The sequence below is a fragment of the Channa argus genome, chromosome 2 (assembly GCF_033026475.1).
Source record: "Channa argus isolate prfri chromosome 2, Channa argus male v1.0, whole genome shotgun sequence".
Taxonomy (NCBI): Eukaryota; Metazoa; Chordata; class Actinopteri; order Anabantiformes; family Channidae; genus Channa; species Channa argus.
In genome coordinates, this window is record NC_090198.1 from 83,075 (window position 1) to 96,657 (window position 13,583).

The following is a 13,583-nucleotide window of genomic DNA, read 5'->3' on the forward strand; positions in this document are numbered from 1 at the left end:
TGTGATGTTCATTGCATCTATCCAGATGAACTGTAACTTGTATAACATCAAAGTCTATGAATTCATCCAGATAAGCATTAGTGGAGAACAGGTTGTTCCCCACCATTGACTAATGTGGGAGAATGGACCCAATGTGTTTTCCAAGTGTCAGCTGTTGTCCCTAAAATCCAAAATTTGTCAGAAGTGGGATTCGAACCCACGCCTCCAGGAGAGACTGCGACCTGAACGCAGCGCCTTAGACCGCTCGGCCATCCTGACAACAGAGCTGGCGTTGTTTGGTACTCCAAAGAAATTCGAAAAGACAGTTCATTGCTACCCTGGCCATCAGTGATTGATGCGTGAAGTATGGGATGTCTCAGGCAAAAAAAGAGCTTGTTGATTAATCCACTACACATCTGTCAGCTGGTATTGGTGTTCTTCTGCCCTTTGCTGGCAACACATCAATTCATGGAGCTTTAACATATGCATTCATTTTTTCAGCAAACTCCAGAAAAAGAGTTCTTAGAGTAACCAGTATCCAATTATTGCATTACATTAATTGAACCACGTCATTTGGTAGAGTACTAGAGTCATTGAATGGAGCACAACAGAAAGAACTGTTGCCAAAGTTGCCTGCATTTATTGCACATTAAAACCTGAGACTAGCAACACAGCTCAAAGGACAAGCTGGTTTTATTTGTTCTACACTATAACAGGTCCCACTGTGATTTGAACTCAGATCACTGTCTATCGTAAACCATTGTGCAACCTTTGCCTCATCTCTCTCCCTGTATTAGTTCTTTAAACACTTGCCATGAGTGTTGATTGCACAAAGTACTCTAAGTCTCTGGAACAAGATGAGCTCGTTGACAATGCCACTGTGTGTCTCCCAGTTGGTGGAGTAACTGAGTCACTCGTTGGGGCAAAAACCATACAACTAGCCAGCTGTAGGTTACACCGAGATTTGAACTCGAATCACCGGTTTCAAAGTCCAGAGTGCTCACCATTACACCGTGGAACCATTTAGCCTTGTTAGGCTACTTTTGTTGAACAGTTTCTTCGAGACAATTTGCTTCATTTCATTAATGTGTGCATATTGACAACTTTGAGATTGGGTGATCATGTAGCAAACTATAAAATTGTCAATACAAGGAAGTTTGGGTACATCTAAGCACTGTGTCACTCTTATCTCTGTGTGTGATGTTCATTGCATCTATCCAGATGAACTGTAACTTGTATAACATCAAAGTCTATGAATTCATCCAGAGAAGCATTAGTGGAGAACAGGTTGTTCCCCAGCATTGACTAATGTGGGAGAATGGACACAATGTGTTTTCCAAGTGTCAGCTGTTGTCCCTAAAATCCAACATTTGTCAGAAGTGGGATTCGAACCCACGCCTCCAGGAGAGACTGCAACCTGAACGCAGCGCCTTAGACCGCTCGGCCATCCTGACAACAGAGCTGGCGTTGTTTGGTACTCCAAAGAAATTCGAAAAGACAGTTCATTGCTACCCTGGCCATCAGTGATTGATGCGTGAAGTATGGGATGTCTCAGGCAAAAAAAGAGCTTGTTGATTAAGCCACTACACATCTGTCAGCTGGTATTGGTGTTCTTCTGCCCTTTGCTGGCAACACATCAATTCATGGAGCTTTAACATATGCATTCATTTTTTCAGCAAACTCCAGAAAAAGAGTTCTTAGAGTAACCAGTATCCAATTATTGCATTACATTAATTGAACCACGTCATTTGGTAGAGTACTAGAGTCATTGAATGGAGCACAACAGAAAGAACTGTTGCCAAAGTTGCCTGCATTTATTGCACATTAAAACCTGAGACTAGCAACACAGCTCAAAGGACAAGCTGGTTTTATTTGTTCTACACTATAACAGGTCCCACCGTGATTTGAACTCAGATCACTGGATTCACAGTCCAGAGTGCTTACCTATACACCAGGGAATCTCCAGATGCTGCCAAATGAAGAATGTGTGCACTGGAAATGTCAACAGTGTTACACAGACAACAGTTTTAACAGTCTCTGGTTTTACTGAGCAGTCCTGAACACTCTGATGCTTGACAGGGGTTTCAAGCTTATTGCATTTCACCGGGAGATATTTAAACTACTAGCCCTTATGACTCTGTTTGGGGTGAAACACAAAAATAGGGAAGCACTTGAAAACGAGGGGTAGGGTTATAAATTAGGAATTTGGGATTGTGTCTGGGATCGCACTTCATGCCCAAAATGTGTTTTTAGCATTATCTGAATGAGATCCGCAAGGATATTTACTTAAGAGTGTGTCTATCGTAAACCATTGTGCAACCTTTGCCTCATCTCTCTCCCTGTATTAGTTCTTTAAACACTTGCCATGAGTGTTGATTGCACAAAGTACTCTATGTCTCTGGAACAAGATGAGCTCGTTGACAATGCCATCGTGTGTCTCCCAGTTGGTGGAGTAACTGAGTCACTCATTGGGGCAAAAAAGCTATAACTAGCCAGCGGTGGGTTCCACCGAGATTTGAACTCGGATCACCGGATTCAAAGTCCAGAGTGCTCACCATTACACCGTGGAACCATTTCACATTGTTAGGCTACTTTTGTTGAACAGTTTCTTCGAGACAATTTGATTCATTTCATTAATGTGTGCATATTGACAACTTTGAGATTGGGTGATCATGTAGCAAACTATAAAATTGTCAATACAAGGAAGTTTGGGTACATCTAAGCACTGTGTCACTCTTATCTCTGTGTGATGTTCATTGCATCTATCCAGATGAACTGTAACTTGTATAACATCAAAGTCTATGAATTCATCCAGATAAGCATTAGTGGAGAACAGGTTGTTTCCCACCATTGACTAATGGACCGAATGTGTTTTCCAAGTGTCAGCTGTTGTCCCTAAAATCCAGCATTTGTCAGAAGTGGGATTCGAACCCACGCCTCCAGGAGAGACTGCGACCTGAACGCAGCTCCTTAGACCGCTCGGCCATCCTGACAACAGAACTGGGGTTGTTTGGTACTCCAAAGAAATCCGAAAAGACAGTTCATTGCTACCCTGGCCATCAGTGATTGATGCGTGAAGTATGGGATGTCTCAGGCAAAAAAAGAGCTTGTTGATTAAGCCACTACACATCTGTCAGCTGGTATTGGTGTTCTTCTGCCCTTTGCTGGCAACACATCAATTCATGGAGCTTTAACATATGCATTCATTTTTTCAGCAAACTCCAGAAAAACAGTTCTTAGAGTAACCAGTATCCAATTATTGCATTACATTAATTGAACCACGTCATTTGGTAGAGTACTAGAGTCATTGAATGGAGCACAACAGAAAGAACTGTTGACAAAGTTGCCTGCATTTATTGCACATTAAAACCTGAGACTAGCAACACAGCTCAAAGGACAAGCTGGTTTTATTTGTTCTACACTATAACAGGTCCCACCGTGATTTGAACTCAGATCACTGGATTCACAGTCCAGAGTGCTTACCTATACACCAGGGAATCTCCAGATGCTGCCAAATGAAGAATGTGTGCACTGGAAATTTCAACAGTGTTACACAGACAACAGTTTTAACAGTCTCTGGTTTTACTGAGCAGTCCTGAACACTCTGATGCTTGACAGGGGTTTCAAGGCTTATTGCATTTCACCGGGAGATATTTTAACTACTAGCCCTTATGACTCTGTTTGGGGTGAAACACAAAAATAGGGAAGCACTTGAAAACGAGGGGTAGGGTTATAAATTAGAAATTTGGGATTGTGTCTGGGATCGCACTTCATGCCCAAAATGTGTTTTTAGCATTATCTGAATGAGATCCGCAAGGATATTTACTTAAGAGTGTGTCTATCGTAAACCATTGTGCAACCTTGGCCTCATCTCTCTCCCTGTATTCGTTCTTTAAACACTTGCCATGAGTGTTGATTGCACAAAGTACTCTATGTCTCTGGAACAAGATGAGCTCGTTGACAATGCCACTGTGTGTCTCCCAGTTGGTGGAGTAACTGAGTCACTCATTGGGGCAAAAAACCTACAACTAGCCAGCGGTAGGTTCCACCGAGATTTGAACTCTGATCACTGGATTCGAAGTCAGATCACCGGATTCAAAGTCCAGAGTGCTCACCATTACACCGTTGAACCATTTCACATTGTTAGGCTACTTTTGTTGAACAGTTTCTTCGAGACAATTTGATTCATTTCAATAATGTGTGCATATTGACAACTTTGAGATTGGGTGATCATGTAGCAAACTTTAAAATTGTCAATACAAGGACGTTTGGGTACATCTAAGCACTGTGTCACTCTAATCTCTGTGTGTGATGTTCTTTGCATCTATCCAGATGAACTGTAACTTGTATAACATCAAATTCTATAAATTCATCCAGATAAGCATTAGTGGAGAACAGGTTGTTCCCCACCATTGACTAATGTGGGAGAATGGACCCAATGTGTTTTCCAAGTGTCAGCTGTTGTCCCTAAAATCCAAAATTTGTCAGAAGTGGGATTCGAACCCACGCCTCCAGGAGAGACTGCGACCTGAACGCAGCGCCTTAGACCGCTCGGCCATCCTGACAACACAGCTGGCGTTGTTTGGTACTCCAAAGAAATTCGAAAAGACAGTTCATTGCTACCCTGGCCATCAGTGATTGATGCGTGAAGTATGGGATGTCTCAGGCAAAAAAAGAGCTTGTTGATTAAGCCACTACACATCTGTCAGCTGGTATTGGTGTTCTTCTGCCCTTTGCTGGCAACACATCAATTCATGGAGCTTTAACATATGCATTCATTTTTTCAGCAAACTCCAGAAAAACAGTTCTTAGAGTAACCAGTATCCAATTATTGCATTACATTAATTGAACCACGTCATTTGGTAGAGTACTAGAGTCATTGAATGGAGCACAACAGAAAGAACTGTTGCCAAAGTTGCCTGCATTTATTGCACATTAAAACCTGAGACTAGCAACACAGCTCAAAGGACAAGCTGGTTTTATTTGTTCTACACTATAACAGGTCCCACTGTGATTTGAACTCAGATCACTGGATTCACAGTCCAGAGTGCTTACCTATACACCAGGGAATCTCCAGATGCTGCCAAATGAAGAATGTGTGCACTGGAAATGTCAACAGTGTTACACAGACAACAGTTTTAACAGTCTCTGGTTTTACTGAGCAGTCCTGAACACTCTGATGCTTGACAGGGGTTTCAAACTTATTGCATTTCACCGGGAGATATTTCAACTACTAGCCCTTATGACTCTGTTTGGGGTGAAACACAAAAATAGGGAAGCACTTGAAAACGAGGGGTAGGGTTATAAATTAGGAATTTGGGATTGTGTCTGGGATCGCACTTCATGCCCAAAATGTGTTTTTAGCATTATCTGAATGAGATCCGCAAGGATATTTACTTAAGAGTGTGTCTATCGTAAACCATTGTGCAACCTTTGCCTCATCTCTCTCCCTGTATTAGTTCTTTAAACACTTGCCATGAGTGTTGATTGCACAAAGTACTCTAAGTCTCTGGAACAAGATGAGCTCGTTGACAATGCCACTGTGTGTCTCCCAGTTGGTGGAGTAACTGAGTCACTCGTTGGGGCAAAAACCCTACAACTAGCCAGCTGTAGGTTACACCGAGATTTGAACTCGAATCACCGGTTTCAAAGTCCAGAGTGCTCACCATTACACCGTGGAACCATTTAGCCTTGTTAGGCTACTTTTGTTGAACAGTTTCTTCGAGACGATTTGATTCATTTCATTAATCTGTGCATATTGACAACTTTGAGATTGGGTGATCATGTAGCAAACTATAAAATTGTCAATACAAGGAAGTTTGGGTACATCTAAGCACTGTGTCACTCTTATCTCTGTGTGTGATGTTCATTGCATCTATCCAGATGAACTGTAACTTATATAACATCAAAGTCTATGAATTCATCCAGATAAGCATTAGTGGAGAACAGGTTGTTCCCCAGCATTGACTAATGTGGGAGAATGGACACAATGTGTTTTCCAAGTGTCAGCTGTTGTCCCTAAAATCCAACATTTGTCAGAAGTGGGATTCGAACCCACGCCTCTAGCAGAGACTGCAACCTGAACACAGCGCCTTAGACCGCTCGGCCATCCTGACAACAGAACTGGGGTTGTTTGGTACTCCAAAGAAATCCGAAAAGACAGTTCATTGCTACCCTGGCCATCAGTGATTGATGCGTGAAGTATGGGATGTCTCAGGCAAAAAAAGAGCTTGTTGATTAAGCCACTACACATCTGTCAGCTGGTATTGGTGTTCTTCTGCCCTTTGCTGGCAACACATCAATTCATGGAGCTTTAACATATGCATTCATTTTTTCAGCAAACTCCAGAAAAAGAGTTCTTAGAGTAACCAGTATCGCATTACATTAATTGAACCACGTCATTTGGTAGAGTACTAGAGTCATTGAATGGAGCACAACAGAAAGAACTGTTGCCAAAGTTGCCTGCATTTATTGCACATTAAAACCTGAGACTAGCAACACAGCTCAAAGGACAAGCTGGTTTTATTTGTTCTACACTATAACAGGTCCTACCGTGATTTGAACTCAGATCACTGGATTCACAGTCCAGAGTGCTTACCTATACACCAGGGAATCTCCAGATGCTGCCAAATGAAGAATGTGTGCACTGGAAATGTGAACAGTGTTACACAGACAACAGTTTTAACAGTCTCTGGTTTTACTGAGCAGTCCTGAACACTCTGATGCTTGACAGGGGTTTGAAACTTATTGCATTTCACCGGGAGATATTTCAACTACTAGCCCTTATGACTCTGTTTGGGGTGAAACACAAAAATGGGGAAGCACTTGAAAACGAGGGGTGGGGTTATAAATTAGGAATTTGGGATTGTGTCTGGGATCGCACTTCATGCCCAAAATGTGTTTTTAGCATTATCTGAATGAGATCCGCAAGGATATTTACTTAAGAGTGTGTCTATCGTAAACCATTGTGCAACCTTGGCCTCATCTCTCTCCCTGTATTCGTTCTTTAAACACTTGCCATGAGTGTTGATTGCACAAAGTACTCTATGTCTCTGGAACAAGATGAGCTCGTTGACAATGCCACTGTGTGTCTCCCAGTTGGTGGAGTAACTGAGTCACTCATTGGGGCAAAAAACCTACAACTAGCCAGCGGTAGGTTCCACCGAGATTTGAACGCTGATCACCGGTTTCGAAGTCAGATCACCGGATTCAAAGTCCAGAGTGCTCACCATTACACCGTGGAACCATTTCACATTGTTAGGCTACTTTTGTTGAACAGTTTCTTCGAGACAATTTGATTCATTTCAATAATGTGTGCATATTGACAACTTTGAGATTGGGTGATCATGTAGCAAACTATAAAATTGTCAATACAAGGACGTTTGGATACATCTAAGCACTGTGTCACTCTAATCTCTGTGTGTGATGTTCATTGCATCTATCCAGATGAACTGTAACTTGTATAACATCAAAGTCTATGAATTCATCCAGAGAAGCATTAGTGGAGAACAGGTTGTTCCCCAGCATTGACTAATGTGGGAGAATGGACACAATGTCCCTAAAATCCAACATTTGTCAGAAGTGGGATTCGAACCCACGCCTCTAGCAGAGACTGCGACCTGAACACAGCGCCTTAGACCGCTCGGCCATCCTGACAACAGAACTGGGGTTGTTTGGTACTCCAAACAAATCCGAAAAGACAGTTCATTGCTACCCTGGCCATCAGTGATTGATGCGTGAAGTATGGGATGTCTCAGGCAAAAAAAGAGCTTGTTGATTAAGCCACTACACATCTGTCAGCTGGTATTGGTGTTCTTCTGCCCTTTGCTGGCAACACATCAATTCATGGAGCTTTAACATATGCATTCATTGTTTCAGCAAACTCCAGAAAAAGAGTTCTTAGAGTAACCAGTATCCAATTATTGCATTACATTAATTGAACCACGTCATTTGGTAGAGTACTAGAGTCATTGAATGGAGCACAACAGAAAGAACTGTTGCCAAAGTTGCCTGCATTTATTGCACATTAAAACCTGAGACTAGCAACACAGCTCAAAGGACAAGCTGGTTTTATTTGTTCTACACTATAACAGGTCCCACCGTGATTTGAACTCAGATCACTGGATTCACAGTCCAGAGTGCTTACCTATACACCAGGGAATCTCCAGATGCTGCCAAATGAAGAATGTGTGCACTGGAAATGTCAACAGTGTTACACAGACAACAGTTTTAACAGTCTCTGGTTTTACTGAGCAGTCCTGAACACTCTGATGCTTGACAGGGGTTTCAAGCTTATTGCATTTCACCGGGAGATATTTAAACTACTAGCCCTTATGACTCTGTTTGGGGTGAAACACAAAAATAGGGAAGCACTTGAAAACGAGGGGTAGGGTTATAAATTAGGAATTTGGGATTGTGTCTGGGATCGCACTTCATGCCCAAAATGTGTTTTTAGCATTATCTGAATGAGATCCGCAAGGATATTTACTTAAGAGTGTGTCTATCGTAAACCATTGTGCAACCTTTGCCTCATCTCTCTCCCTGTATTAGTTCTTTAAACACTTGCCATGAGTGTTGATTGCACAAAGTACTCTATGTCTCTGGAACAAGATGAGCTCGTTGACAATGCCATCGTGTGTCTCCCAGTTGGTGGAGTAACTGAGTCACTCATTGGGGCAAAAAAGCTATAACTAGCCAGCGGTGGGTTCCACCGAGATTTGAACTCGGATCACCGGATTCAAAGTCCAGAGTGCTCACCATTACACCGTGGAACCATTTCACATTGTTAGGCTACTTTTGTTGAACAGTTTCTTCGAGACAATTTGATTCATTTCATTAATGTGTGCATATTGACAACTTTGAGATTGGGTGATCATGTAGCAAACTATAAAATTGTCAATACAAGGAAGTTTGGGTACATCTAAGCACTGTGTCACTCTTATCTCTGTGTGATGTTCATTGCATCTATCCAGATGAACTGTAACTTATATAACATCAAAGTCTATGAATTCATCCAGATAAGCATTAGTGGAGAACAGGTTGTTCCCCAGCATTGACTAATGTGGGAGAATGGACACAATGTGTTTTCCAAGTGTCAGCTGTTGTCCCTAAAATCCAACATTTGTTAGAAGTGGGATTCGAACCCACGCCTCTAGCAGAGACTGCAACCTGAACACAGCGCCTTAGACCGCTCGGCCATCCTGACAACAGAACTAGGGTTGTTTGGTACTCCAAAGAAATCCGAAAAGACAGTTCATTGCTACCCTGGCCATCAGTGATTGATGCGTGAAGTATGGGATGTCTCAGGCAAAAAAAGAGCTTGTTGATTAAGCCACTACACATCTGTCAGCTGGTATTGGTGTTCTTCTGCCCTTTGCTGGCAACACATCAATTCATGGAGCTTTAACATATGCATTCATTTTTTCAGCAAACTCCAGAAAAAGAGTTCTTAGAGTAACCAGTATCTAATTATTGCATTACATTAATTGAACCACGTCATTTGGTAGAGTACTAGAGTCATTGAATGGAGCACAACAGAAAGAACTGTTGCCAAAGTTGCCTGCATTTATTGCACATTAAAACCTGAGACTAGCAACACAGCTCAAAGGACAAGCTGGTTTTATTTGTTCTACACTATAACAGGTCCCACCGTGATTTGAACTCAGATCACTGGATTCACAGTCCAGAGTGCTTACCTATACACCAGGGAATCTCCAGATGCTGCCAAATGAAGAATGTGTGCACTGGAAATGTCAACAGTGTTACACAGACAACAGTTTTAACAGTCTCTGGTTTTACTGAGCAGTCCTGAACACTCTGATGCTTGACAGGGGTTTCAAGGCTTATTGCATTTCACCGGGAGATATTTCAACTACTAGCCCTTATGACTCTGTTTGGGGTGAAACACAAAAATAGGGAAGCACTTGAAAACGAGGGGTAGGGTTATAAATTAGAAATTTGGGATTGTGTCTGGGATCGCACTTCATGCCCAAAATGTGTTTTTAGCATTATCTGAATGAGATCCGCAAGGATATTTACTTAAGAGTGTGTCTATCGTAAACCATTGTGCAACCTTGGCCTCATCTCTCTCCCTGTATTCGTTCTTTAAACACTTGCCATGAGTGTTGATTGCACAAAGTACTCTATGTCTCTGGAACAAGATGAGCTCGTTGACAATGCCACTGTGTGTCTCCCAGTTGGTGGAGTAACTGAGTCACTCATTGGGGCAAAAAACCTACAACTAGCCAGCTGTAGGTTCCACTGAGATTTGAACTCTGATCACCGGATTCGAAGTCAGATCACCGGATTCAAAGTCCAGAGTGCTCACCATTACACCGTGGAACCATTTCACATTGTTAGGCTACTTTTGTTGAACAGTTTCTTCGAGACAATTTGATTCATTTCAATAATGTGTGCATATTGACAACGTTGAGATTGGGTGATCATGTAGCAAACTATAAAATTGTCAATACAAGGACGTTTGGGTACATCTAAGCACTGTGTCACTCTAATCTCTGTGTGTGATGTTCATTGCATCTATCCAGATGAACTGTAACTTGTATAACATCAAATTCTATGAATTCATGCAGATAAGCATTAGTGGAGAACAGGTTGTTCCCCACCATTGACTAATGTGGGAGAATGGACCCAATGTGTTTTCCAAGTGTCAGCTGTTGTCCCTAAAATCCAAAATTTGTCAGAAGTGGGATTCGAACCCACGCCTCCAGGAGAGACTGCGACCTGAACGCAGCGCCTTAGACCGCTCGGCCATCCTGACAACAGAGCTGGCGTTGTTTGGTACTCCAAAGAAATTCGAAAAGACAGTTCATTGCTACCCTGGCCATCAGTGATTGATGCGTGAAGTATGGGATGTCTCAGGCAAAAAAAGAGCTTGTTGATTAAGCCACTACACATCTGTCAGCTGGTATTGGTGTTCTTCTGCCCTTTGCTGGCAACACATCAATTCATGGAGCTTTAACATATGCATTCATTTTTTCAGCAAACTCCAGAAAAAGAGTTCTTAGAGTAACCAGTATCCAATTATTGCATTACATTAATTGAACCACGTCATTTGGTAGAGTACTAGAGTCATTGAATGGAGCACAACAGAAAGAACTGTTGCCAAAGTTGCCTGCATTTATTGCACATTAAAACCTGAGACTAGCAACACAGCTCAAAGGACAAGCTGGTTTTATTTGTTCTACACTATAACAGGTCCCACTGTGATTTGAACTCAGATCACTGTCTATCGTAAACCATTGTGCAACCTTTGCCTCATCTCTCTCCCTGTATTAGTTCTTTAAACACTTGCCATGAGTGTTGATTGCACAAAGTACTCTAAGTCTCTGGAACAAGATGAGCTCGTTGACAATGCCACTGTGTGTCTCCCAGTTGGTGGAGTAACTGAGTCACTCGTTGGGGCAAAAACCGTACAACTAGCCAGCTGTAGGTTACACCGAGATTTGAACTCGAATCACCGGTTTCAAAGTCCAGAGTGCTCACCATTACACCGTGGAACCATTTAGCCTTGTTAGGCTACTTTTGTTGAACAGTTTCTTCGAGACAATTTGCTTCATTTCATTAATGTGTGCATATTGACAACTTTGAGATTGGGTGATCATGTAGCAAACTATAAAATTGTCAATACAAGGAAGTTTGGGTACATCTAAGCACTGTGTCACTCTTATCTCTGTGTGTGATGTTCATTGCATCTATCCAGATGAACTGTAACTTGTATAACATCAAAGTCTATGAATTCATCCAGAGAAGCATTAGTGGAGAACAGGTTGTTCCCCAGCATTGACTAATGTGGGAGAATGGACACAATGTTTTTTTCAAGTGTCAGCTGTTGTCCCTAAAATCCAACATTTGTCAGAAGTGGGATTCAAACCCACGCCTCTAGCAGAGACTGCGACCTGAACACAGCGCCTTAGACCGCTCGGCCATCCTGACAACAGAACTAGGGTTGTTTGGTACTCCAAAGAAATCCGAAAAGACAGTTCATTGCTACCCTGGCCATCAGTGATTGATGCGTGAAGTATGGGATGTCTCAGGCAAAAAAAGAGCTTGTTGATTAAGCCACTACACATCTGTCAGCTGGTATTGGTGTTCTTCTGCCCTTTGCTGGCAACACATCAATTCATGGAGCTTTAACATATGCATTCATTTTTTCAGCAAACTCCAGAAAAAGAGTTCTTAGAGTAACCAGTATCCAATTATTGCATTACATTAATTGAACCACGTCATTTGGTAGAGTACTAGAGTCATTGAATGGAGCACAACAGAAAGAACTGTTGCCAAAGTTGCCTGCATTTATTGCACATTAAAACCTGAGACTAGCAACACAGCTCAAAGGACAAGCTGGTTTTATTTGTTCTACACTATAACAGGTCCCACCGTGATTTGAACTCAGATCACTGGATTCACAGTCCAGAGTGCTTACCTATACACCAGGGAATCTCCAGATGCTGCCAAATGAAGAATGTGTGCACTGGAAATGTCAACAGTGTTACACAGACAACAGTTTTAACAGTCTCTGGTTTTACTGAGCAGTCCTGAACACTCTGATGCTTGACAGGGGTTTCAAACTTATTGCATTTCACCGGGAGATATTTAAACTACTAGCCCTTATGACTCTGTTTGGGGTGAAACACAAAAATAGGGAAGCACTTGAAAACGAGGGGTAGGGTTATAAATTAGGAATTTGGGATTGTGTCTGGGATCGCACTTCATGCCCAAAATGTGTTTTTAGCATTATCTGAATGAGATCCGCAAGGATATTTACTTAAGAGTGTGTGAGTGTGTCTATCGTAAACCATTGTGCAACCTTTGCCTCATCTCTCTCCCTGTATTAGTTCTTTAAACACTTGCCATGAGTGTTGATTGCACAAAGTACTCTATGTCTCTGGAACAAGATGAGCTCGTTGACAATGCCATCGTGTGTCTCCCAGTTGGTGGAGTAACTGAGTCACTCATTGGGGCAAAAAAGCTATAACTAGCCAGCGGTGGGTTCCACCGAGATTTGAACTCGGATCACCGGATTCAAAGTCCAGAGTGCTCACCATTACACCGTGGAACCATTTCACCTTTTTAGGCTACTTTTGTTGAACAGTTTCTTCGAGACAATTTGATTCATTTCATTAATGTGTGCATATTGACAACTTTGAGATTGGGTGATCATGTAGCAAACTATAAAATTGTCAATACAAGGAAGTTTGGGTACATCTAAGCACTGTGTCACTCTAATCTCTGTGTGTGATGTTCATTGCATCTATCCAGATGAACTGTAACTTGTATAAAATCAAATTCTATGAATTCATGCAGATAAGCATTAGTGGAGAACAGGTTGTTCCCCACCATTGACTAATGTGGGAGAATGGACCCAATGTGTTTTCCAAGTGTCAGCTGTTGTCCCTAAAATCCAAAATTTGTCAGAAGTGGGATTCGAACCCACGCCTCCAGGAGAGACTGCAACCTGAACGCAGCGCCTTAGACCGCTCGGCCATCCTGACAACAGAGCTGGCGTTGTTTGGTACTCCAAAGAAATTCGAAAAGACAGTTCATTGCTACCCTGGCCATCAGTGATTGATGCGTGAAGTATGGGA

At 42.1% G+C, this 13,583-nt stretch overlaps 11 non-coding genes across 11 annotated transcripts; all 11 read right to left on the reverse strand.

The window, feature by feature from the left end:
• Positions 1-175: 175 nt before the first annotated feature.
• On the reverse strand, positions 176-258 carry trnal-cag (transfer RNA leucine (anticodon CAG)). Its single transcript has one exon. It is a non-coding gene; the product is annotated as a tRNA-Leu (tRNA).
• Positions 259-1,350: 1,092 nt separating this feature from the next.
• Positions 1,351-1,433, reverse strand: trnal-cag (transfer RNA leucine (anticodon CAG)). The gene has a single exon. It is a non-coding gene; the product is annotated as a tRNA-Leu (tRNA).
• Positions 1,434-2,479: 1,046 nt separating this feature from the next.
• trnaq-uug (transfer RNA glutamine (anticodon UUG)) lies at positions 2,480-2,551 on the reverse strand. The gene has a single exon. It is a non-coding gene; the product is annotated as a tRNA-Gln (tRNA).
• A 1,910-nt stretch (positions 2,552-4,461) lies between these two features.
• trnal-cag (transfer RNA leucine (anticodon CAG)) lies at positions 4,462-4,544 on the reverse strand. Its single transcript has one exon. It is a non-coding gene; the product is annotated as a tRNA-Leu (tRNA).
• Positions 4,545-6,012: 1,468 nt separating this feature from the next.
• trnal-cag (transfer RNA leucine (anticodon CAG)) lies at positions 6,013-6,095 on the reverse strand. The gene has a single exon. It is a non-coding gene; the product is annotated as a tRNA-Leu (tRNA).
• A 1,457-nt stretch (positions 6,096-7,552) lies between these two features.
• Positions 7,553-7,635, reverse strand: trnal-cag (transfer RNA leucine (anticodon CAG)). The gene has a single exon. It is a non-coding gene; the product is annotated as a tRNA-Leu (tRNA).
• Positions 7,636-8,681: 1,046 nt separating this feature from the next.
• Positions 8,682-8,753, reverse strand: trnaq-uug (transfer RNA glutamine (anticodon UUG)). The gene has a single exon. It is a non-coding gene; the product is annotated as a tRNA-Gln (tRNA).
• A 1,920-nt stretch (positions 8,754-10,673) lies between these two features.
• Positions 10,674-10,756, reverse strand: trnal-cag (transfer RNA leucine (anticodon CAG)). The gene has a single exon. It is a non-coding gene; the product is annotated as a tRNA-Leu (tRNA).
• A 1,092-nt stretch (positions 10,757-11,848) lies between these two features.
• trnal-cag (transfer RNA leucine (anticodon CAG)) lies at positions 11,849-11,931 on the reverse strand. Its single transcript has one exon. It is a non-coding gene; the product is annotated as a tRNA-Leu (tRNA).
• Positions 11,932-12,985: 1,054 nt separating this feature from the next.
• On the reverse strand, positions 12,986-13,057 carry trnaq-uug (transfer RNA glutamine (anticodon UUG)). The gene has a single exon. It is a non-coding gene; the product is annotated as a tRNA-Gln (tRNA).
• Positions 13,058-13,407: 350 nt separating this feature from the next.
• Positions 13,408-13,490, reverse strand: trnal-cag (transfer RNA leucine (anticodon CAG)). Its single transcript has one exon. It is a non-coding gene; the product is annotated as a tRNA-Leu (tRNA).
• Between the last annotated feature and the right edge of the window lie 93 nt (positions 13,491-13,583).